General features: G+C 43.3%; 1 long non-coding RNA gene across 1 annotated transcript in view; it reads right to left on the minus strand.

Annotated features, from left to right (window-relative positions):
* LOC117253515 (uncharacterized) overlaps positions 1-19902 on the minus strand; it is a 29162-nt gene extending 9260 nt beyond the window's left edge. Inside the window, exons 1-2 of the long non-coding RNA XR_004501401.2 lie at positions 19679-19902; positions 7723-7838 (exon numbers count right to left, since the gene is read on the minus strand). This is a non-coding gene — a long non-coding RNA (uncharacterized LOC117253515). The remainder of the gene's footprint in view (positions 1-7722; positions 7839-19678) is intronic.
* Between the last annotated feature and the right edge of the window lie 5090 nt (positions 19903-24992).

A 24992-nucleotide genomic window follows, 5' to 3' on the forward strand; every position in this document is an offset into this window, starting at 1 on the left:
GCGGTTTTTGTTTTCAGGCAAACAACTGTGATGTTTAGCCGAAGTGCAACGAGATTCCAAGGCCCCCAAAAAATGCAGGACTCTTTAAAAATCTGCTGCTGCAAATGAAACCAAAACAAAGGAACACTAGCACGAAAGAGCTAATTTAAGATGGACGAGGCTAAAAATAAACAAAATGGTCATCACTGCTGTCCGGTCCTTCCTTCCTAATGTTTTCAATATGCTATCCACCAAGGATCAAGGGGTTAATCTGCTTCTGTTGTATTTTAGCGGAGATGCTATCGAAGGCCATTTGTTCCAAGCAGCGAGGCTAATGACCCTCAGCCGACGCTTGCCGTTTGGCCAGGAAGAGCAAGGGAAGGTAAGTAACCTCATATATTCTCGGGGGCTGAGCTAATGAGAGGGAATGGGAATACGAGCTACGGTCCATCATCTACTTAGGACCTAGACAGCAGTGCTGTCGTCCTCCCCTGAGTGTAAACACACACACACACACACACACACACATACACGTAGACAAACCCTAATAGGAAACCCAACCATCCTCTTCTTCTTGCACCTAATTTTACTCCTGTCCTGTTAAGTAAATGTACTATGGGTAGCGTTTTATCATCAATAAGTCAATACCACATTAATTCTGAGACATTGGTATTATTACTGTAAACAAGGAGTTCTATCATCCAGACAGCTGGCAGCTTCCTTTGACCTTTTAACTGCAATTGTGAAGATTTTGTCAGTGTGCTGGTATGCTTTACTGCACGCAGCATTACAAAGATGCCATTCCTCCAGCGCAAAACAAAGAAAGTGAAATAAATGCAGTAAAACACAAGAGTAAAGGCCATCAGTCCTCTGGACAATGGCTGCACTTATATAATGCAATTTCATGGAAATAAAACACCATTAATCTAATTTATATATGACTAATGTTTAAAAAATGCAACACACAACACTTCTGGAAATGAGTTTTTCCTTTTGTGTCCAAACATAATGATTCTTCATCATAAATGACCAACGGAGGTATGTATAATAATAAATTTTAGGCGTTCTTATCTTTAGTTTGTTGTAGCAACAGTTAAGGTTGCAGCCCTACATGGAGAAACACGCATGCATAAACGGAAGACGTATAGCTGAGTGGGGATAGCTGCGGCCATGTAAGGCTGAGTGAATTCTGCTGTGATGGGAAAGCAGCAGGGGGTCCACTCCTCTGCCTTTATTCGATTCAAGTCGGGCCTGGCTGCCTCTTTCACTCCTCTGGCACGCACATGGATATTTATGCGTGTATGTGAAAAAAAGAGAATGGGTACAGGAATAAGTACCCCACTGCACTCTGTGTATATGTGTGTATATAAGTGTGTTTGTGTGTGTGTCGGTAATACCTCCAATGGCAGACTAATGATAGGTCTTATCGACACCCAGCAGTGAATGCAGGCCTTTGTCTCCTCTCGGGACGCATTATGGAAAGCTTAGGGGGCTGCCTTTGACTCCTTTTCATTCTCTCACCCACTGATAAAACCCAGCACAAAAAAGGCAACTGTTATACAGCTCCTGTAGCGTGGCAAGTTGAGGCACAATACACCCCTGTGCCCCCGCCATCAAAATAAGCAAAAGTTAGGCGTGCAGCTCATGAACTCAGCACAAGTCACTGACAAAAGATAAAAATTAATACTGGAATTTACATTTTGGAAAACAAAATCACAATGGCTGAAATTACCATTCATTTTGAATATGCAGCACATAGGGTGACTAGATGGAGACGGAAAACCACAAGATGCGTGGGCTTCACGAATACGGCGACAATGACAGTAGGCCTTTAATGATTCCAAATTACACAGTTACAATATACAATTTAAATGTCCAGTGTGTAGGATTTAGGGAAATGTATTGGTGAAAATGGAATATAATATGTTTCTCCTAGTGTATAATCACCTGAAAATAAGAATCGTCATGTTATCACCTTAAAATGAGCAGTTTATATCTACGTAGAGTGCGCCAGGGATGAAGTTTTACTGTAGGCTGGCGCAGACGTTAGCATCACCCTGGTTCTCTCGTCAAAAAGCCTATGGGATTTTTCCTTCGGATTTTGGATTACTGCAGAAAATAAGCTCTGTGGTAAAAGAAGTCTAGGACCCATTTTGCACAAATGACCACCACTTTCTTGATTTATGAAGTCTAATGCAATCGCAAGAAGTAAAATGCTGACGTTAGGCTATAAAACAAACTACCCCGCGGTCACATGACTTAATATCGCCAACACAATACGGCCGTAAAGCCGTGATATGCGTGATGACCTTCTGTGGTCCTATTTAGCCACTTGTTATCAACCGCCATTTTTATGACACATAAAAGCAAGCCATGAAAGTCTTTAAGTTTGTGTTGACTTTAGACCTTATTTCAGGAACCTAACCAAAAAGCATTATCGGTAGTTAGCATCCCCTCTGCAAAACAGAGCATTGGAAAAACACACATTTTTAACATGATACTGCTTTTTCCAGCGTATTTACTGGTTTTAAACCATCAGGTACATTTGGTCCAGTGGAAGAGACCTCTGTGGATAATTCGGCTCCCAGAAAAAATCTCAGGAACATCTGATTCTTAAATTATCAGAGAAAAAAGGTGAGCACACAGTAGTAAATGCTAGGCTAGCTGCCCATTTGCGACAAGCCTAACAGTGTAGGAGAAACACTGATTTGTAATGCAAAACTGTTATAGTCATTGTTTTAATCACCTGATCCATTTACTCTGGAGAGAAGGAGACCTCTGTGGGAAATTCGGCTCCCACTAAAAACCTCCCAAACATTTAACACTGAAGGAATCCTAACCAGGAATTCACAATTGGCACATATGAAAAGTTACTGCTGGTTGCAATCTGCAATCCTCACCGCTAGATGCTACTAAATCCTACACACTGCTCCTTTCAACACGCATTAGTAGAGGCTATATGGCATTTTTGTTGTCATTTCAATCTGTTTGAGCATTTCAGTCATGTCATCAAGTATTAAAAGATCTTGTCTCATCTGTGAGACATTTAATTTTACCATTCTGCCCACAGACATATTATATCTGTAGACATCTGGTAAGCCGAAATCTAAAATATCTGGATGTAGTTAAAAGCTTTTATTTTGGCAAGGACTGTTTTTATCTTCTATCTTTTATGATTCATGCTCCCAAACATTTCATAACATTGTCAAAGTTCTCAAATTGATGTTGTCTCATTTCGAAACAAGTACTGATATTTATGGCTTTTCCATTCAAATACGTCTGCAGGTACGTGGGGAATAGTTTAGAATGAGTGTGTGCCTTTCAGCCTGGCTCCAAGTTGCTTTTCTCTGCCTCTGAAGGCTCTGTTAGTTACTGTGCTTATTTGAGGGTTAGAGGTTGGGGCAGGGTCCCTTAGACAAGCAGTTTATGAAATGAAAATGTTTTCCTTTCCAATGATGGCAAGCGTTACTCTTCACGTTTTTAAGAGTTCAGCATACAGCTCCTTGGGGAAGCGTAGACATTTCTACGGTCGTTTCCTGCTGAGTCAATAAAACTCACTCCCTCTCTAACTCTGTTCTTTCTCAGCCTTATTTTCAAGTGGTTATTGTCAGAAATAGCACATGAGTACATTATATTTTTACTCCTCGTTCCATGTCTTTGGATTTTTCTTCTTATTCCACTTTCTGACTCTACATTCACCTTTTCTTCCGGCCAGATAACTCTAAGGGGATCATTAACGTACAGAAGTTTCCCCTCTCTTTTCTTTTCTCCCTTTGCTTTTCATTCTCTTTGTATTCTCTTTTTCGACTTCAATCTACAACAAAAGAACAATACAGAATATTCAAACACAGACCTTCCTTGAATTGCCCTCGTAGCAATCAAAAAGAAAGCCCCCCAAGGCCAAGCAGAGAGGATTTAGAGGCCTCATTTAGTAGGCAGGTAGAATCAAGACTCCCCCCATCCCATCCCATCCCTCGCAGCAATTAGATAGAGGCCAGGAAGTGCAGTATTTTATGACCTTATAAAGACATTAGAGGCATCGCTCTATTGGCCCTCACCCCCCCACTTCTCTATTTACCAGTTCTACAGTAACTCTCCCCTTTTTGGTCTTCTCTCATGGATAATTCTCTCATGCTCACTTTGAAATCTTCTCCACCGACCATCTCTTTTCCTTTCTTGTTGATTCCTACTCTCTCTGAAATCTTGTCTACCCACCACTGCCTTTCTCTGTTTTAATTTTTCTATCTCTGCCCCCTCATGCCCATCAATCTTTCACTCATCCATCCATCCATCCAGTCATTTTGAAACTGCTGTGGCTTCAAACTCAATAAAAGCTCTCATTCTAATCTTTAATCCTCTAGTGGTTGGTGGGTGTCTTTGCTGAGGGGGAAAAGGCTTTGATAGAGGAGCACTCTGTTGTTCTATGCTTTCCTTTGTGCGGACACAAATGTTACCATTTTCGACACTTGTCCATCAGGCTTTTATGCCCGTTCCCCAGCTAGAGTATGTCCCCCCCGTCCCTCCCCACCATTGTAAACCATCGTCCATCATTTGCCGGTTATTTTGCGTGAGCGTGAAACTGACAATTACTCGCTCTGTCCCCCAGTCCTGCAGTGAATCAATATGAGTTGACGGAGTGACTCATTTGCCTGTCATTTCCCCATATGCGTTTTTTGAAATATGAAACCGTGTGACACATTGTGGCTTCAGCCTTACAGCCCTGCCTCGGTATACACAAACGGACACCAAAAGAGAGCCAAGGCGCTTCTCGAGTCCTGCAGCTTTTAAAGCCAGCTTAGACAGACTCGGCTGCTCCTGAAAGACCTTCTTCCACTGGAGCAGAGGGCAGACACACTTGAGAGGAAGAAGGGCTAAGAAGAAAGAGCAGTGGCATGTCTGGATACTTGCTTACAACATCCTCCACCTTTTTCCTTTCTTTCTTCCCCAGACTATGCTTGCATCATTTGACCAGTTCCAAAAACAATGGGGTTGTGTGTAGCTGTACAATTTGTGACTCCACTAATCCCTGTTGGTTGCTATATAGCACATCCATCAAAAGAATGATGAAAGGAGAAGAAGAAGGCCTTTCTTCCTCAAACAAGTTCAAAACCCACTTCTATTTAAAAACAGCTTTGTCTTGTCCAAATGGGGTGATTTGGACAGAGATTTTTTAAATGTGGGGAATTCCAATAATTAACATGGATTATTTTTGGCATTGCACAATCCCTTAGAGGATCGTCCCCTGCTCTTTTAAATCATTTCTCATTTCTCTGTACCCCCACAACCCTCCTAATATCTTTCATCATCGTCTCCTGTCTTTTAAAATGACGGGATGACTTTTTTTTTTTTTTTTGTGGTGGACGTTAGAATGATTGGGCCAAGTAACAGCAGCGGGAGCGCTGAAAGAGAAATAGCTGAAGGGAGTTGAGAAAATGTGAGAAAAGACAGACGATTGCGTGGCTCGGGCAGATTGAAAATAAGTAAGTGAGAGTGAGAGACATGAAATGCTAGAAAAGAGAATTGAGTTGGACTGGACAGGGGGTGATATGAAATGAGTTGAGCTGAACTGAAATAAGCTGAATTGAATTTGTTCTGTCTTCTGCAGAACGTCATTGTGAGGTACAGTTCATAGTGTAAGTATTTCTCACAGAGGGAAAAAGAGAGTGATGGAGGAGGACATTTGTACTGACAGGACACGCTAGCAAGACAGTAAGTATCATGTCCTGTATTAGAAGAGTCACGGGTTCTTTTCCACCCTTTTTTAGGGTTTCTGGAAAAGTATCTTGAACATTGAACCCTTAATACTAATTTGTGCATTTCCACTGTGCCCTTTGCCATATCATGGTAGTATTTTAACAAGGGCTGGGCAATATATCAATATTGTATTGATATTGTGATGAGAGACTAGATATTTTCTTAGATTGTGGATATCGTAATATCACGAGTGTCGTCTTTTTACCTGGTTTTAAAGGCTGCATTATCCACATTACTGATGATTATTTAACAAAAATCTCACTTTGGAAATATTCTGTGAAAGCACCAATAATCAACCCCACAATATTGTCGCAATATCAATATCGAGGTATTTGGTGAAAAAATATTGTTGTATTTGATTCACTTTGCATCACCCAGCTCTAATTTTAACCTACATACAATTCAGGGAAGCTTAAACATTTGGTGGTCCAACTAAAGAAGGAAGAGGAGGATAAAAGAAACTAAAGAAACCTTTAGAAAGTCAGCTTTCATAATTATGAATATATGAAGTAGGTTTGGCCCTCTCATGAAGTGCATTGGATCTTCTAGGACTTAAAGTAACAGAACCTGGACTGGGAAAAAAAGCTTCACCAAAAAAATTCCCACCATTGCTATTGTAACCTCTGGGTGGAGGGTTGAGGTTGAAGAGAGTCTCATCAGAAGGGAGGATGACAAGAACTGAGAAAAACAACATTTTCTTTTCCTCACACTGCCTCTCCTCTTTAACCATCCCCCTATCTGTGTATGGTGGCAGCCATTCTGGCCATGCCTGCATGGTAGAAAATGATTTACTGCTGCTTTCAGCCTCACACAGAGAGAGTGAGAAGATTATTCTCTGAGAGACTGCTCGCAATGGGAAGCGCTGAAACACAGTTGAAACAATAAGGTGGCTCTTTTCCCAGTTTCACTCCTGTGTTTTGCCTTTGGGCTATGCTGTTCTCCAAGGGTTTTTTTATTTTTACTCCCTGCATCCCTGAAATGTTGGGACTTTAAAAGTGTGATGGATGCTGGAAAATCCTCACAACATGAAATGGATTCTCTGTTTTCTGACACACATATAAAAAAAACATGTGATAGCACAGGTGGGGACTGAATGTGGTAACGAGTGGGATGTGGGTTTAACAAGAACAATACTCCATCTGCATGTGGCAAAAGAGCATTCCTCTCCCATGTACTGTTTAATTCAAATATAGGCTAGCTAAAAAGGTAACCCCACCACCAAAATTCGTTCATATTAGAGACATGCTATCAAAAACTACATGTTTTCATATTTTCATGTTTTTGACAATCTAATACAGCAGATAATTTAAAGGTTAGAGGGCCCAGGACAGCTCCCTTGGTGTCAGCGCCCCTGCTGATGAAGATATTTCCATATTGTAATCCTTTTTTTCTTACTTTTTTTTGTATAACTAATCAGCATTCATGACCAAACACAAATGTTGAGTGCTTTTCTTAGATTTTCCATTGATTTAAATTGTTTAATTTGTAATTGTTTCCGTAAACTGCCTATTTAATATTAAAAGAAACGAAATAAAGTTCCTGATAAATTCTGAATTTGCAACTAAATCTAATGTCAGACTGTTACAGGAGACCTAATCATATAAATCATTAAGTATATCAACATAAAGAGAGATGAGTATTGCTTTTGGTTTCTTCTTTAGTGCAGATAAATGAATTTAAATGGAAAACAGATAAAGAGGAAACAGAGATGAAGACAATAGAAATGTTGAGGATGCAGCAGGTGACTCAACCAAGATGGTTGTTCATCACTGGGCAGCTGTTGCTCCCCGCGTGGGACACACACGAAAACAAACACGGACGCGCACTCAAACACAGAACAAAATCACACACGCACGCATGCAAACAACAAACCCACCCCAGGTACACAGCTGACTCAGGCAATCAGGTGGAAGGGCAACAGAGGACACACACATACACACACACACACACACACAATGTATAACCCGAGGGCAAACCGAGCTCTCTTACCTCTCTTTCATCGCTCTTGTGTTTTCCTTGTTTGCTCTTCTGCTTCCCGCGCTTCCCTCTGCGGTCAAGGCTAACGCTGCTAGCGCCCCTTTTGTTTCTTCTTCTTATGTCAGCTCCTTTCATGGACAAGGAAAAAGACAGAAAGGGGAAACGAACCATTAAGAAACTGTTGGGATTGGAGATATCTCTACCAGCACCACACATGAAGGAGAATAAATATATATATAATACTCCATTCATACAGTTAGGCCCTGTGGGATTCCAGTTATTGCCTCTAAAATTCCGTTATCTTTCAAAACAGTTTCTTACTCGGTGTGTAGTAAGGAATGTATGAACAAGATGGGCGCTTAGATTACAAATCGATGCGGTTCATGAAAGAAGAATGTGTTACATGACCTTTGAGAGTCAGGATATATCTTGTTATGTTGTGCTGGGTAACTGTTTTTAAAGCATACAGTTGAAAATCTGAGCAATGCTGAGCGACAACAACCAGCGATGTATTTGCAGAGTGGAGCAAGCTTGCTCAATGTAAGGAGGAATGAGGTTCAAGTTGGGGTCAGGGAGCACTGACTAGCAACCAGTGGCAAAAAGGAGCCATGGAATTATAACTATTACGCTGCTATATGGCTGCATGATTGCCATTTACAGTTTGCATACCTGCGCTGGCTTGTTACTGTGTCTGTTTCATTGTTGGGTTTTTTGTTTGTGGAGACTAAGTTGACGTGTAATTGTGCTTGAATGATTTTATCATGGCCATACTGCTTCGTAAACTGACGGGGTCTGTGTGTACGTGTGTGTAGGTGGTGTCTTACAGTACACTGATGAAATTGCTAACAGCTGTGACAGCAGCATCACACACACACACACACATACATACACGCTTTGCGCTCATCTCATTTGTAGCATACAGCTGCACAGATAAAGCACGAGGGTTAAGCAAATATTGTACAATGGCAAGGAAACAATGAACCATCCCCATCCCTCCCCTATCTCTCACACTCACTCACTCACACCAACTGCAGCGTTGCGTGAGTGTGGCAACTGTGTGTGTGTGTGTGTGTGTGTGTGTGTGTGTGTGTGTCTTGGTGCGTGTGAAAAAATGACTGGCACTGCTTGTCCTCTTTATTACTGTGAACAGAACAGACACCCCTGCTCCCCTCCCATTCATTTTAATCTCTATTCTTAATGATAAACCTCCTCAGTCACACTCTCGCTCTGTCTGTACCCCTCCACCCACCCACTAGCACCCCTCCAGCCTGGTGTCGACCCTCCGCAAAACCCTAGCGAGGCAGCAACAGTGCTCCTTTGTTTGCCCCCCACCCCCCCCACCCCCCCTCCTCTCTTCTTGCCCCCTCGCCCTGCCCCGGACGATGCTGGTTGGCGGGGACGGAGGCATGCCTCGACAGGAACGCCGGAGGAGAGGTAGGGAGGGAACGACTGATGGAGGGTGGGAGGGAGGGAGGGAGGGATAGGAGAGAAATATGTAGGTGGAGGGTGTGGGGGGTCACTTTGGGGAAAGAGTTTCATTTTTTCAGTCATTCTTCCTCTCTTTCATTTCTGCACTTTTCTGTCCATTCAGCATTACATGAGAGGGGCTTCTCAGAGTGTGTTTGTGGGGAGGAGGTAGGTGGGGTTTGGAGGGACTACACCCTCAGTGAACCCGCCGACTTCAGTTGACTGAGAGTCGAAGAAAATCATTTGCAGAGGACTATTTCTGGTTTGGACTGGGGAGCTAATTTTAAACACCAAAGTAAAGATGGAGAAGAGAGGGGGAAAAAAAACTCTGACTCCTGATTTTTATTTAGGCTCTGAGAGAACAAACACTTAAAACAAAGAAAAGCTCTATTCCTTGGCTTTTACATTTACATGGCTCAGAAATAATGTGCGTAATATTCCAAACAGGCGATTTGTAAAAATAGCCTCTAAGTACACAACCTTTAATTTCTCATTTATGCAAAGAAAATACTGGACCTGCCCATTGAGGTTAGTCAAAACATAATTTTAGCTGTTTCATTCTGGTACCACTGCTACCGCGGCAAACCCAGTACCCTAATAGCATAAATACTGCTCTTGTAATGGTGCCTGGGGCATGTCTCATTTGGAAGTGAGGGAGACAGCGCAGTAGAGCAGCGCCTTTTCCCCTCAGCCAAAAACACACGTGTGCACGCGCACACACACAGACGCCGTGGCAGCTCCGAGGCAATCGGATCATTAACCCCAACTAATCTACAAACATTATGTTTATAGAAAACGTCTGTCCAGCTTAGGCACACGCACAGCCAAGCCATGCTAATTCATGCCGCGTGTGTGTACGTGTAAGTGTGATTGGGTGTGTTTGTAAGCTATGACATGATGTGTGTGTCAGCACTGCTGTGAGTGTCATGTCTCTCAGTATGCATGTGTGTACACTTGTGTGTCATGGCTGCCTGTGTCTACAGTGTGTGCTGTGACAGACAGAAAGAGCATGACAGAGATGGCGAAAAAAGTGTGCGAGGGTGAGTGCTAATGTGTGTGCGTGCGGATGTGTGTGTGTGTGCTGTGGCTGCCAGTGATGCAGCACGCACAGCCTTGATCTAGACTCCTGCCTCTCTCGGACACCCCGCTGCGCCTGCTTCATCAATCAATAGGACAGATGAAGACAGACTCCTGCCGCGCTGTGAGGAAAAACGGTGACTTGCGTGCGCGAGTGTGTGTGTGTGTTTCTGCATGTAAGGAGGCTGAATGCCCTCGGGGAGAACGTGGCAGACATGATGCAAACCTTCAAGGCTTCCTGCCCACACAGAGATCATCCGCACTAGATTTGCTTTCTTGTACCACCAGAAAAAAAAAGCCAGACTCCATTTGATAGCTGATTTGCATAGACTGATATATTTACCAGTGTTTTAACCCTAACCTCCTCCTCCAACTTCTTCTTCGTCTCAAAAGATGTTACACGGAAAAGATGCTTCAGTGTGAGTAAAATTCAATTAAATTCCATCGTTTTCTCACCTTTTGAGGACTCTGGGGTTGTGGGAAGTGGTGTGACTAATTTTGGAAGCGTTTAATATCCGCTAAAATCACACCAAGATTGAAACTGCTTTGATACCATAACTATTCTTCCTTTCCTGCGATGTAATGCCGGGCTAAAAAAGAGCACCAAACAACGCATTTCCGTTGGTCAGATGAGACTTTCACCCGGAATCCAGGAAAACTCAATTACACACACAACTGTAATTACTTACTCCCTCACCCCCAACACACACACAAACAGCCCGTTGATGTGTCTATCTACACTGCTCAAAACCCCGGCTATAAAAAACATCTCAAGGGCTTATTCAAAAATCTTTATGAAAATGGTTTTAATATACCTTCAGGCACAGTCAAATGAAGTGGAAAATACTTAGAAGCTATAAAAAAAAAGCCCTTCCACAAGCTGGCGAGGCAGATCAAGTGAACTTGTGATATTTTCATAGTTTGAAATATTTTCTGTCAATTAAAAAGCCTGTGAGACTCTGAGCACAGCTGTACAAGAAACACCTAAAAACTGCCACTCATGAGAGCGTGTGAAGGCTAATGTGATCAAAAATAGCTTGTTGTGTGTCATCAAAACCGGGTGTATTTACTCATCTGCAAAATAGGAAGGTAGGCCCTTGGAGAACGCACATTGTAAGCAGTTGTATATTGAGACAAAGGGATGTGAAACGATTAGTCATTGCCGCGTACGTTTGTGAGTCAGAATTAGCAGCCGGTTCAGCTTCAGAAAAGTGGAGATTGAGAAAGTAGAGTGTTCCCATTGGTCACGATATGATTCAGGACACCAAGAGTTACACACTTTTGCATTTTTGCAAATCTTGCCAGAAACATGGTTGAGCTGGAGAGGCTTTATCTCTATATGGATGTCATGTGGTGTGTGTGTGTGTGTGTGTGTGTTTCTATTCCTCATAAATGACTTACAGGAACTGCAGAGTATGCTACAGAAACATGTGGTTTCAAAATGCTTTACTGCATTTTATTCTCTCTAACTAGATATACTGGCATGCTGTTAACTGCATTGTATTTAAAGCCGATTTTGATACAAGTGTCCTCAAAGTGCCCCGAAATCAAGACCATAAATCAATTTCACGACTTCAAGCAAAGTAATTAACACTGAAATTGTGGACGTAACTGTGCAGAAATAGTAGGAAGCAAGATTTGGGTTTATTTTGTTACTGGGAAGGAGGAATGTGTGTCATTTCCTGGTGCTCCAAATGGCCAAGTGACTTGAATGCAAAGCCACAGAAGCCATTTCTCCCACAGCGCCTAAATCCTCCAGAGCTGTTATCAGCCATTGGGGAGGTTTTGCCTCCTCAGTATGCAGCAAGACCGTTTTGTTTGTTTTCAATGTAACTTGTGATATTTGGCTGGGGCTCAGTGCCCTCTTTGTTAGCCATTGTGTGGAGCTGAATGAATCTTTCTTCCAAATTTCATACAGAGATGCACTGTGTGAAACCATAGAAACACCTTTGAGACCATCAAACTCAATTCCAGACAATACAGGCACCAGGAGTGGGCCACTTTATTTTGATTTAAGGTAAATTCTACTTAGCTGTTAAACTTCTATGACACTGATCTTGTTTAATGGATATCAATTGTTTCAAGTGTTGTAAATACTGTTCCTCTTTGATCCTGCATGTTTCAAGATGCTTTTCAACAGCCTTCACACATTACATTAAGACTACATTATGATAGCATTGTGAGACTGAGGGATAAACAATGCCATAGCACCTCATTGTTCAAATTAGGGGAAAAAAGCTTTTAAAGACTTTGATGGATTTCTCACACTAGCAATTAGCAAAGATGCAAGCTGTGGCTGCAGAGCATTCTGCTTTATTGATGCCTCTGTAGAGAAATGAGCATTGCTTCTTCTTCTGTGGTGCATTTTTCTATGCATGACTGTGGAAAGTCAGATCAAAATGACAGAGGTTTGATTCTGAGTGACTCATAATGGACTGTACACTCATAGATGAAATGTGCTTCGACCTGATAATATTCTGAGAATACCCTCATACTGCAACACATTTATGTCACACCAAGTCATCTGTGGAAATGCAAGAAATACATAATGTAGCTGCAGAGACACAGTGAGTTTAATCTGTATTTACTTCCTCTTAGGATTGGAAAAAAGGCACAAAAGTGCTGCAATTACTACAAAAATAAAACTATTGCAATGGTGTGTTTCAACCAGAAAACCCAGACATGAAATCCTGTGTCAGTTCCTAACCCAAGATGCCCTGATTGCATAGGCACATTGTGTGATTTGACATTGTACCGACGCCTGACGCTCAGACAAAGGAGCCGGTGCAGGCCTCGAGGGGGCAGATGACAAACACTCCTAAACCATGGCCAGACATAATCTCCCCCCCCCCACCCCACCTCCTGCCAAACCCCACAACAAACGCACAGCGGAGGGGGACTTATTCAGAACATATTAGGGAGGTGAAGGAGGCCAGGCACTGAGGGACTCTCCCCACTTGGCTGTCCTAATCATCTGAGACAACCTCTCCAGAGGCAGACCCCCGCCCAATCCCCTTCCCGCCTACAAGCCCCACTCCACCCCCCAACGCATGACCCAGACACATCCAGGAGAGTTTACAAGGGCGGGCGGCCATGAAGTGGGGAAGCTGACCAAAATGAACAGCCCCCCCGGGAGCTGTTGTTTAATTGTCCATCTTCTTGGTCCAAATTAAACAAGCTCGAGCGCATTCAAGTATCAATACAGACACACACCCCTCCCACCATCGACACCCCACTTTTAACAGACTGGCACGTTCCATAGAGCATGCCATTGATGCAGAATGATGAGCGAGACCCCATTGTCTCATTATATTGTCTTCAATTAGGCAGGAGATGATGGGAGACAATGAGAGAAGCATTTGTAATCATGAGCCTCCCAAACTCATGCTGGGAAACAGAACTTCATTATGCCCAATGGTCCCTCATCGACGATAAAACCCAGAATATGTGTGGTTCATCCTTAGGAAATTTTCAAGCATAAATGGCTCGGAAAGAAGTGAGTCACCAGGAAATACTGTCGGGGGTTCTGAAACTGAAAACAACAACAGATATGGGGAGAGGCTAATCTTCTTTTTTTGTCTGCACCGCAAGTGAGAAATTACATACATCCTCTTATCACATGTCCTGTGCACTTACCTGAACTCTCATATGCAAGTTTTAAATGTCAGAATCCAAAGGGTTTTAGAAAAGAGACTTAGTTTCAAATTAGAAGAAAAAAATGGCAGTGATAATACTTTAAGAACAAGAAACTCAGTGCTTTTCTGAGCTAGTTTTTCAGGGATGAATTTACAGGAATAAAGCGTAGCCATGATGTCTTTTCATCTTCACCACATAAATGTTGTACAAGCTTAGCTCTGAGAACAGAAGCTCTGGCAGCGCTGGTGTCAGCTCAGAGCCATCTGTAGAAATTAGACTTCTTTAAGAAAGAGAAAGAAAAACTCGAGAGCGCATTATCTGCATTTACCTGGAGAGCGTTCAGCTGAGAAATGACTCTAACCCGACACCTCGCCAGCTTTGTAGCTCACCCCGCCATTTAAATCACGTTCCACCGTGGCTGTTGGGCTTTGATAAAACTATCCAACCGGACAAATACAGCTTTCATAAAATTGTGCAAATGATTTCTTTCAACTGGGATCGCGTCGGTATTGTTCCCCCATCCCTGACCCCCCCACTGCGTCTTTCCTCTCTCCTCACGGCACAAAGAGCTAATCTGAGACGAACACTCGCACCAGCTCTGACACATTGTCAAACCAAAACCGGGGTGATTTTATTTTCTTTAAATCATGTAAGTGAAGCATGAGGTAAAAGCCATCATCCATGGAGGACAACAGAGGGGTTAGAGAAATAGCTGCGTATTTTCTCCCCATACACGCTGCGGGGATTATATATTATGCTCCCTTTTACCCATCTATCCCTTCAGCTGTTCTTCCACATGTACAGTATCAGAGAGGGACCAGATAGATGCAGAAACGTTGTGGTTTCTCCCATTTACAGATGGAATCAGTCTGCGACGGGTGCCAGTAGGAGGGATATCCGTCAAGTCGAGCAGCCCTGGGGCCGAACAACCTTTCCTGCAAGGCCCCGCTCCCTTATCTGATTCCAGCAGACGGGGCGAGATGATGGCCATGCCAGCCAGAGCCTTTGATTTTTTAAGTATATCCCTCTGCTTTCACACTGCTTTATTGATCGCCGACAGACCTCATTGTGTTCCTCTGCTAAAAGAGCGCTTCGAGAATGCTCTATTTGTAATGTGATCACCCAGATGAGGATGGCAGAGAGGTGGACGGACACTAATCCTCTTTTTGCCCCAGTATATAGCATCGTCTATGGTGATTCTTGTGGATGGCCCCTGTCAAGTTTCTCATCGCCTGAGGGTCAGATGACTCCCCCTCTTTCTGACTTTTTTATTTTTTTTTTATCGGAGAGGGTCGGGGTACAATCCACACTTGAGCATCACTTTGTATGTAGAACAATAGCTAAGGCTGGTGACCTAAAGTGGCAGTCAAATTCAACCTCCACTCATTTATTCACCCATTTGCAATGGGGTTAAACGAATTTAAACACGAAAGCAGTGTGGTCGATGCTTACTGTATTTCTACAGGACCTTTCAGCATCATCGATTTCCAGTTCATTCATGATTGTTTTTGACCACAGGCTAAATGTTAAATGCGCCCATTGACCTCCGTGGACCTGACACATTCCTCTGTGTTGAACAGCACAAAGCAACAGTACAGAGTAGGAAGCATCTGCCTCGTCACTCCACCCAGATGGCAGCAGCAAGTATGTAAATTGGTTCATTAACCTTACAGTGCTTTAACCAGTGGGCCATGCAGAGGGCTCGTTCCATCCGGGTTTTCTTGAATTTTATTAATGCCCATTAATGGCATCGGGAAACTTTTTGCTAATGGCCTGAGGTGGTTCGCTGTGGTGTTATCAAACACTGTAGTAATTATACATGACATCCCTCTGATTAACACTCCTGTGATTATTGCACCATGTCAGATCATCTTTTTTTCCCCCCTTTAAAGACAGTCATCCATTTTCTCAGCGAGAACATAAGGAAGAAAAAAGAGAGGCCTTGTATTATCACAGCGCTCCCCCACCCCAACAAGTAGCCTTGGATCTTTAACCCCTGACAATAGAATGGCATGAAGAAAGCAGGGGGGGTAGAAATGTTCAGAGGATCTGCGTTTTCATACGGCGTTTCCCCCCCAGTGCTTGGAGAGTGTGTGAAAAATTAGCTTGCAGTGTGTGTCTGCGTGCGAGCTGCCAGCAGTGAGGGCTTGCACCTGGAGCAGGGAGGAGCATGCGAAGGGGTCAAGGGTCACCTCGTGGGCTAAACAGGATTGGAGTTCTCCATCTTCCTAGGAAGGCCAGACGACCCCTGCGGCTGCATCGCACAACATGGGCCTTTCACACACCCCTTCCTTCCCTTTTTCCTTCTCTCCTTCCTCTCTCGTTCACCTCCTTTTCTTTTCTCCTTTGGAAAGGCGCAGTAATCCATAATCCACTCAACTATCAGCGGCTCAATTATCCCTCCCGTTCGCCCATTTTCTCCCCTCGGATGGAGATTCAAAAACAATTAACCTCTTCACGGCTGGGGACTTTTCCCAGGAAAGGGCATGGTGGTAATTGAATGACTCCGCCATTTACATTCCTGACCATGACTTCACTCCTTCACGCATAAATCTGGTTACCGTAAATCCTAATCTGTGGCTTTGTGATTGTCCAATGTCATTAACATGGATGTTGCATTATCACGCTATGAAGACAGTATTTTACTTAAAGCAGGATTTACCAGGACAATTTGTTAATGTTTACATAACACCCTTCTGACCTACATAAACCTTAATAGATTAACATCATTTGTACTCAAACATGTTGACAGATTAGAGAGTTAGAAAATGATGCCTTCACAAAACCCAAAAAATAACAATAACTCTCATTTCAGACTCAGTAGACGGTGCTATCCTGTAAACTAGTACAACTGGACTATTTCACACCAAGTGTCTATAAGCTATGGCGCATCCCCCCACATCCTCAGCCTTCAATAAAATGTTGTCTTCTCCCCCTTCGTTATGGAGGGGCCTCCTATTCATCTCCAGGTAGAAAGCCTCAAAGTGTAGGAGGGAAGAACAGCTTGTTGCACCCATTGAGCTTTTTATTACTTCCCCCTTCAAAGGCTAGTGGCAGAGGAAGAGACATCCTCAATCTCCTTGATGCCATGATACACAGAAAACACACAAAAACAAGTGGCGGGATTTCGGTTGAAGCTCTGTGCAAATTTCACCAACACTTGTTCTTCAAAGCATCATATCTGAGAAGATTACAAGGTTGCGGGTACAGAGAGAGCCCATTCCAGCTGTCAGGGGATAATCTTCTAACAAACAAGTTTATCAAAAATGGACATTGTTGACAAAAATAACTCCGAAATTATTAGGCCCGTCCGACTGGAAACAGGAAAACATCGCATGCAGCTGCACTTGTTCGGATTCTCATTGTGTTGTCAAGCGAAGATGCCAAACAAAGACTCCACTCCAACCAGCCATTTTCCATAAAGCAAGCTAGCTTCTTATCTAGCTAACCCAGCAGCAGCCAAATGATGTAATCCCTAACCAACACACATCGAGAAAACAAAGACATGTACTCATCAAACGGAATACACTCTTGAAAATGAATTTGTCTGTCAAAGAAATCCACGTATCGAAGCAGTTTTTTTTTTTATCATCTCCCACGTCTAATTAGCGTTTTCTCTTTCTTTTTGCTTGACTTCAGAAGCCACTTCGGCTTAAGCCCCAACTCAAAGACGCCCACCGTCAAGAGTCGAGGTGCGACAGACAGCGTCTGAGGGCCTCATTTAAAACCTACAGTAAAAAATGGAATCTTCCGAGCAGGAAATATATTTTAATCTTCAGTTTTGCAGCTCAAAAGATTCAACTCCCGTTCATTAATAATGGAATAATTACTGTAGTGACCCCATTTCTTTTGAATTCCGAGACTGAGCTTTAACGTCATCGTGCTGGAAAAACTTAAAACAGGAAAACATCAAGCTTCCAAGCCTCCTGTATGCGCCACAGAAAAATTCTGAGCAGTGATATCGCACAATTAATGTAACACTTTTAAAAAGTATCACCGCGTATAAACCCCAGCTAATTGAACAAAACAGAAAAAAAGAGATAACTAAAGGCACCATAGCCATAACTATATTCTCGCCAGAAAGAACAGCATAGCTGAAATCTCACTCTCTCACACACACACACACACACACACACACAGAAGAAGTCTTTGATGTTTCCTCATGAGTGTGTGTATTGCAGCTGTGTGAGTCACCCACACTTCATCCAAGATCCATATAGACTACACAGTGGCAGCAATAGTAGCAGTAGCGATGAAACTACAACCCTTTACCACACACACAAACACACACACACACACACACACACACACACACACAAACTCAAAAACAACATAGCGTGTCTTGATTGTGGATGGAGAAAGGGGAAAGAGGCAGAGGCACGAGCAGCGCCAGCCAAGCACACGAGGACAAAAAAAAAAAAAAAAAAGAGGAGAAGAAGAAAACCTCAAACAACTGGCTGTGCTCCAGACAGACTGGAACTTCTCTTGATCATTATGTCTAGCCTTCAGGTGTCTGGGGTCGGGCCGACTGTAGGTGGTAGTTAGGTTGAGGGTGGTGGGAGGATTGAGGGGGGTGAGTGTAGATAACACAGCAGCCAGACAAAGAGGGAATAAGAGGGCTGCCTACATACCACCAGCATCAAGGAGGGGAGGGTGGGAGGCGAGGGAGGGAGCAACGAGAAGAAAAAGGAAGGTTATAAAAATTTCATTAGACAATCCTTTGCCGAAGTGACTTTCTGTATCGGTTTTCTTTTCTTTCTTTTTTTTTTGTCATCTCCCCTCCCTTCTTGCTCCTCCAGAGCGCCGCCTCAGAGAATGGGGCAGACAGATTTTATAGGTCCTAATTAAAGCCATCTGAAGCCTTTCAAAACATCAAATGGCCCCGGTCCCCCGCTCTTTCCCTCTGATTGTGCAGAAATCACGGAAAATCAGAGGGCACCCATTTTTTTGCTTTGCCCCTGAAATGTACATGCATTTTGCAACAGCCCCCTTTCCTCCTCCCCTGACCCCGCTACCCCCTAATTTCCAATCAATAAAAAGGTTCAGTGAATGACATGACCTCATTGAGTGTCTGTCAAATCCACTGGAAATTGACATAAACGCTTGTTTGGGTGGAACAACTCCATTCTGGGGGAGGAAAAAACAAGTATTTCAGTCGTTAATGTGAGTCTGACCTGAGTCTAAACTTAAGGAAGGTTTTTTTTTTGTTTTTTTTTTATCATATCCTGCATTGGAAGTGTCACAAAAGGTTAGTGAAGATCCACCCTTATCCTGCCTGGCGGGTTGAAGTGAAGTGCAGCCCTGTTTTAGTGCGCTTCAAGTACTCCATTTTTTTCTCTCTCTCTCTCTCGCTCTTGTCCCCCCCTAATTGTCCTCATTGAGCCGTGTGGACCGGTTGCACAGCCTGCCTGGCTAGGGTCATCGGGTTTACCGTGTGCTTTCTATCTATATTTCATGCTATGGCGCTGTGCGCAGACAGCCACACATCCACAATGAGAAAAATTCACAGAGACGCTCAAAGAATGTGGACAGCACAAAATGAACTTAGAGAGCAGTCGAGCAGCAAGTGAAGTCATATTAAAGCCTTTAAAGCATTTTAAAATGTTTAAATATAGATAAAAAGGACAGAAAGCATACGGTGCAAAAGTGACACATGCAGTCATAAATGTAAAACTGAAGTCGACTTGCGTAGAAGTAGAACCAGAGGATAGATATAACTACAAGTTTCCGGAATTGTAGCAATAAATAAGCGATTAGAAGAGGAAAATATTCAACGTCGCCTACTTACGATTCATTTCAATAACTTCTGGGCGTTATTGTCTCGCCCCTGCGCCTCTCCGCTCGTTTGGAGACGGAAAAAAGTCTGCTCCTCCACCGAAGCGCGCTCATCCTCATCGCCGGGATGGTCATCTTCATCTGACGGCGATAAAGTTTGCATAAGATAACACCTGGTTAATTCTGCCGAGGACAGTGGACGTCCGATTCCGCCGGTGTCAGGTCTTCAGTGATGCCTGCACTCGCCGGGATTGAGCGCTGAGAGGAGAGGGAGCGCACAGAAAGGCGTCATGTGAGCAGGGGAGAGGTGCGCCATTGGCCAGCCGGGGATAAGTATAATAAGGCTGCTCTGTGCGCCATTGGCCCAGGACGGGAGCGGAGGCGCCTCCTCACTTGGCTGTGCGCAAGAATGTGAGTGCGGCTCACTGTTCATAATTTTCAGCAGCCGGGGGGGGGGGGGGTTGGTGAGGAGGTGGGTGGGTGGGGAAGGGGGGGGCAGTAAGTAACAAATTGTTCCAAAGATCTGTTTTTTGTCATCGACGCACAGAGTTACACGGAGGGCAGCGTGGGGAAATGCACGCATTCCATTTCCTCTCTCTCGCTTCCAAAAAAAAAAAAAAAAGAGGAATTAATGAAAATGTTTGGTGAGTCTATACGCATCAACTTTTGAGCAGCTGTCAACTTGACGATGTGGGCACTTTAATCTAAGTGAGGCACAATTTGAACTTGACGTTTTCGGCATTATCACGAGTAAAAGGATGACTAAAAAAATAATCTATAAAGTCAGCAAGGGAGCTGTAACTGCACCCATTAGGGTGGCAGTTTGATATACTGGCAGAAATTATCATACTGTCTGTCAGAAAGTCGACCTTCATCCCTTATGTGGCTCATACAAGACTTTTTTCAGTGGTTTGAAGTTGCACTGATAACATTTTTACTCTTTTACTTTGGAGAAGAGTTCTGTTTCTCCAACACGTGTATACTTGTGTCTGATTTCGTGTCATGTAATGTAACCTCAATTACATACTCAAATACAAGAACAGAAACTCATCATCTAATTTGTGGCTCGTGTAGTTTGATTGGTTGCATCGTCTTCCTGGATGATTTGCTGGATAATGAACCGGTGCAGGTGGATCAGGAATTGTACTAATAAGACATTTAACAAAGCAATCATCGTGGCTCAAATCCAAGAAACAGGATTGTGTCATTTCCATAAGCTGATAATAAAAAACGATGGAAAAGATGTTAAAATACACAAAAACCTGAGAAGTCTTTGACACTTAAATGACTCTACTATGAGAACAAACACATTCACCTTCAGCTTCTGAAATGTGGTGGCTTCATGCTGTCCTGGCGCTTTCTAGCTAGTGTTGCCAAGACCTAAACCAGCCTTTACAATAAATTTTTGATCCTAACAAGTTCCGAAGCTAATTTATTATTTAGGAGAAGGGGAGCTAATTGAAAGGAAGGGTAACCTATGCAGGAGGTGCTGTGGTGGGAGGTTAGAGCGAGAAGATCCCTTGATATTCTCTTCTACATGTATAGAAACAAAGGGAGCGTAATATGATTAACATATTTTTGCTGCTCTCCTCTTTTTAATATTTCCATATTGATTTTCTACACAGTTGGACTTCACAGAGGGCAACAACACTTAAAAGAACATCGTCTCTCTGTCTCTCCCTGGTTCTCTGGAGTGTGGAGGCAGAGGAACTCAAGGTTCTGTATGAGTGGGAAATAGAGCGCATGTAATCTGGAGCGCGCATCTTCCCCCTGCTCAGGCTGCGGCATTAAATCAATATTCCGCAAAGCTTTCTCTTGTTTTCACATTCACTTGACTGCTGCCGTGATGCGCCGCGAGGGTCGAGCAGCCGCTCCCTGATTTTTGTGGCACTTGCCCCCCTCCCTCTTCTACCTCCTCCTCCTCCTTCACTTCACTTCACTTCACTTCACGGCAGACACCCTCATTTGGATGGCTCCAAGGCGATGCGCCCATTCCATTTGTCTCGTGCGTTAACGGGAGGCGGCAGGAATAAGGCAACGCGTTATCTCGACACAAAACATTATCTCCGCCTCGCTCCTCCAACACCGTGAAACAATGATTATTAACTGCTTGAGGAGCATGTTCAGGGGTTTTCGAGGCTTGTCGCCACACTTAAGGAACATGAAATATATTTCACAACACACCCCCTGAACTAGATTTTTGAATTTTTTTAAACTCAAGATAATGCTTCCCCTTTTTCGTGCGACTTGTGGGTACTTTCAGTACTGGCTTGCCTGTCGCCCCGGGGGAGTATGGCTAACGGCATTATGACTGGACGTGTGACAGTAGCATTTTTACCAGAAACCAGCCTAGCACTTCCTTTTCAAGATTTAAAAGCCTGTCGTGCTGCATCATCCCGGTGTAAGATACTGGTTGTGCATTCAAACACACACGCGTTCACTCACACCCCATCGTTATGAAAGCAAAACCCTGCCTCTGCAAAATGGGTCATACACTGCAGTCACTTTATCTCAGCAAATGTATTGTGCCTGTGTGAGTGTGTGAGTGGTAGACATGCGCATGTGTGATTACACATCAAAGGCAAGTCTCCAGTATTGGAGCATGGGTGTCTTCGTTGAAACAGGACTCGAGCAAGTCGAACCGTGCGATGTTTTCGGGGGGTTGCGAGCCTGTGTGATATAGTTAGCCCCAAGAGCCAAAGTGTCAGTCTTTCTTTAATGCCTTTTAACAGCCAGGAGGAAGGTGCTCTCGCTCTAAAATAAACTCCAGTAGCGTCATTTTCATTCTACCGCAGTGCCCTGTATGCCTTACACGTCAGCGATTTAAAGCAAACAGTTGAACACATAGGATTTGCTCTGAACACAGAAAAACCATTCACCCTTGGTTAGTGCATGAAGATACACACCCACACACACACACACCCACGCAGATATTTATCCACTGTGGAGTGAATTTGAGCGCTGGGGTTCAAAGCCGTGCCAGTCAAAAAAAGGAAGACAGCTCTGCACCGCCGTCTTATAGACCCATCACTGTGCAAGCTAATCTGCGACGCGTTCCAGCCCTATATTTAGACCAATGTTTTGTGAACACTTAGCATAATTCGCTGAGACGAAAGGAGCTTTTCGAAGCTGTTAACCTCGTCTCTTTAAAATTCATTTGGAGTTTTTCAGCGACGCATTCCAGAAACACCTGTTCTCGCCTTTGTCGTCCTATGAAATACTCTCCATTTCAATGGGGAAATAGTTTGTTATGAACGGAAATGATGGTGCAGTGTGACTGTGAGAACATGCTGTAGATGTGAGGAGGTGGCTGATTCTCTCAGCTGCTCGTGAGAATTGGTTTTATCTGAAATCAGTTTAAAAAACGGCGTGAATTTAGGTTTAAGAAGTGCCCTCACTGTTGCACACAGCATCGCCCGATTTATCTCTGTAGTCATCATCTTCATTATACTCATCTCCATCTTCACATGGTTTAACACCACATCCCACTGATCATGGCCATATGAATATAAAGGAAGCAAATATTCCTGGAATAACACTACACCTGGTAATAATTCAGTCCCATTTATTATTACCCAGGGAGTACAGCCGGTTTAAGTCCATGTGTCAATATGTGTGTGTGTGTGTATGTGTGTGTGAGTACCAAATGCTCTGATCTGGTCCAGGTGGGCCAGAGGGAGTTGGTCATACTAAAAGCCTTTACCTCCATCTGCTATGTGGCCCACACAAACACTCACATTTCCACACAGACACACAGGAAAGATGGACTGTCTAGTTCAAAAGCTTGTCCCTTAAGCATTAAACGCTATACGCTTTGGCCACAGAAACACGCCACACTGGGGGCCTGCATGGCATCTGCCTCCCAGCTCCCGGAGCCAAGGCATGGGGCCGAGGGAGGGGCCTGGGGCCGAGATAAGCTCTTCCTTCCCTGGTCACCGCTACGCCGTGGGGACCGGACAGGCCTGGAGCCTCAGCTGAGCACCGCTGATAATATCCACATGAGTGTACGTGTGTGTGTGGTTGGATGGATGGGTGTGTGTTGAGAAGAAGAGGCTTCGTTAAGGGGATGTGAGTGTGTGTGTGTGTGTGTGTGTGTGTGGGTGGGGTGGGAGCATGCAGGGATGCACACTCTTGCATGTTTGCCCAAATAGTCAAATATCACAGCTAAGACAAAAATGCCTATCCCTGAAGTATTTAAAGTTGTGCACTGTGGTGCCAAATGTTAACAGAAGTGTGTGCAGATATGTTTGCTCATGAGAAATGCCTTCGCTCTCCGGAATCATAAATGGTACAAGTGCAAAACTTACAAAGGCACAAATAAATTGCAATTCTTCAAAAAAAAAAAACAAAAACGTCTGTATGAATAACCAATTGAATCCAGAACTGAACTCTGACATCTTGATTTTTTCCTGAAATTATTTTTCCAAAGTGAGAAACACATCTTGAATTGAGTGGCATTATGCTAATGGACTTATCTGCCTCATTACAATGTTGATATTCTCACAAAAACCTGCGGAAGAAACAAATTAAATTATCCAATTTGCAGATTGTCGTACCTCTTTTAAGGAAATAAAATTTGAAGACAAAGTATGAACCCTCCGTTAGGCAGGCAAAGACAAAGTGTGTAATAAGGACAGTGCATTACACTCACTATATTCGACAATACCATGTAACAATGCTGCTTTCACAATGGTGCTCATTGTATTTTTTTTCATTCTTTGTATTTTGCTCCGTACCCTCATTTGCGGTGTAAGATTAATTGCCATGCCGCTAACAGCAAATCAATCTGTTCTTGTTCACTCGCTCTAATTCATTGTTTATTTAACATGACTGTAATCTAGTCCTTTGTAGAATGACAGAAAATGGTCCCTCTTTGTTCAGCAGCACTGACCTTATCATTTTAACTTGTCATATTGGAATATTCATTTACTCATCACGTTAAGAGTCGCCTCACGTAACGAGCCAGTGAGGCAAATTAAATTAATTCTGGGCTACTTTTAATCGTGTTGATGTTTCAAATAACAGTGTTTGACAAAAAGGTCTGAATGATGATAGAAACGCTAATTGGTAAAAAGATGTTTTTGAGATGGAGGGATAATTCTTTATTTTAAAACAGAATAATATTATGATATTGCACAATGTGAGGAGCAGGAGGTGGTCTTATATAATGTTTGACAGTCTCTTTAACCACCTCACCAAATGAGCAGTGCTCCTTAAATGTGTTATGCGTTAGCACCAGCTAATCACTATGACATTGATAATTAGTTTAATTAACCATGGATAATTAAAATCACTGTTCAGGAGGTCAGCAGCTCCTACGTTAAGTT

This window comes from Epinephelus lanceolatus, chromosome 6 (assembly GCF_041903045.1).
Source record: "Epinephelus lanceolatus isolate andai-2023 chromosome 6, ASM4190304v1, whole genome shotgun sequence".
Taxonomy (NCBI): Eukaryota; Metazoa; Chordata; class Actinopteri; order Perciformes; family Serranidae; genus Epinephelus; species Epinephelus lanceolatus.